Consider the following 1769-nt stretch of genomic DNA (forward strand, 5'->3'; position numbering starts at 1 on the left):
TTTACAGGAGCCGGCCCTTGCAGTTGACCTCAGGAGTGAAATATTAGCAAACCTGTCTGCCTAGCAGACCTAAGCCATATTGTCCAGTATCAGTTTTGATGGTAATAAAAGTAATATTTGTATTTCCATCTGCCACATTCCTGTGTCTATCTCTTAATAGGTTCTTGAATCAGTCAGAGTCCAAACAAAAAACAGATGGTACGCTCAAATTAGGATAATTCAGGAGATTTAATAACAGGACTATTTATGAAGGTGTAGGCAGAATCTAGAGGAGATACAGGGGGTACTGCAGCAACCTAGGGCCTCTGAGGCCTACAAGGGTGATGAGGGGCACAGGAGTTACTGGAATCCAGGAGGAGAGAGTCATAACTGCCCTCAGAGGAGCAGAAGCCCCCGGCTGTGGGAGACAGGTAGCCAAGGCAAGCCTACAGGGAGGAAGCCCGAGAAATAAATAACCTAACCTTACTCTCTTTTCTCCCTCTAATCTCCTGCTAGACCTCCCTGCTTGATAAAGCAAACAGAGTCAAAGGGCAAGGGAAGCCATTGATGTAATCAACACACGTCCATCTTACCTGGGCAGAGAGAGAAGAGGAAAGAGATCTGGGGGCATAAATAGAATATATCTGGCACAGTTCTCTTTCTTCCCTCAGTATACACTTTTATCTTTGATATGGGTGAAAAATTCGTGTCCTCATCAAAGGGAATGCACAAAGTCCCATTGGCTACTGTTTTATCAAGAGGCAAACTCAATCTGGCATAATTCCCCCTGAAACCTAAAGCATGACTTCCACTGGTGTTCTTCAAATAAGGAATTGGGTAAAAGTGAGGCGTGGTGTGGTAGGCAGAATTCAGAGACAGCCTTTCCAAATTCCTGCACCCTGAAGTGCCACACACCTTCTCCCAGTTATTCAATCAAACACAAATCAAGGGGCTGCTGTGATGGGAGTTTGCAGAGGCAATTGAGTTCCCAAATCAGTTAGAAAAGGGAGGTTATCCTAGGTAAATCTGACCTAATTGGGTGAGCCTTTAAAAGGAACTGGGCTCTTCCTGGTGAAAGAGATTTGAAGTGTGATACATGAAAAACCCTCCATTGGTGGCCTTGAAGATGGAGAGGGCTTTGTGGCAAGAAGTGTGGGTGGTTTCAGTGAGCTAAGAGCAGCCCCCGACTGACAGCCAGCAAGGAAATGGAGCCTCAGTTCTCTAGTCACAGGAACTGAATTCTGCCTCAACCGTGTGAGCTTGGAGAAGGACCCTGAGCTCCAGATGAGAAGGCAGCCCATGCAGTACCTGGATTTTACTCCTGTGAGACCCTGAGCAGAGAATCCAGCCATGTACACCAGGCCTAGACTTCTGACGTACAAAACTGTGGACTAATAAATGGGTGTGGCTTTAAGCAGCTTAACTTGTGATAATTTGTTATATAATCCTGAAAACTAATACAGGAGGCCGGGAGCAATGGTTTATGCCTGTAATCCCCCAGCACTTTGGGAGGCCGACAGAGAAGGAGTTCTTGAACCCAGGAGTTCAAGACCAGCCTGAGCAACATAGTGAAACCCCATCTCTACAAAAAGAAAAAACATTAGTTGGGTGTGGTGGGGCACACCTCTAGTTCCAGCTACGTGGGAGGCTGAGGTGGGAAGATCACTTGAGCCTGAGAGGTTGAGACTGCAGTGAGCCAAGATTGCACCACTGCATTCCAGCCTGGGTGACAGAGTGAGACTCTTTCTAAAAAGAAAAAAAGAAGAAGAAGAAGAAGAAGAGGAAGAAGA

The sequence above is a fragment of the Mandrillus leucophaeus genome, unplaced genomic scaffold (assembly GCF_000951045.1).
Source record: "Mandrillus leucophaeus isolate KB7577 unplaced genomic scaffold, Mleu.le_1.0 Scaffold67, whole genome shotgun sequence".
In the NCBI taxonomy this organism is placed as follows: Eukaryota; Metazoa; Chordata; class Mammalia; order Primates; family Cercopithecidae; genus Mandrillus; species Mandrillus leucophaeus.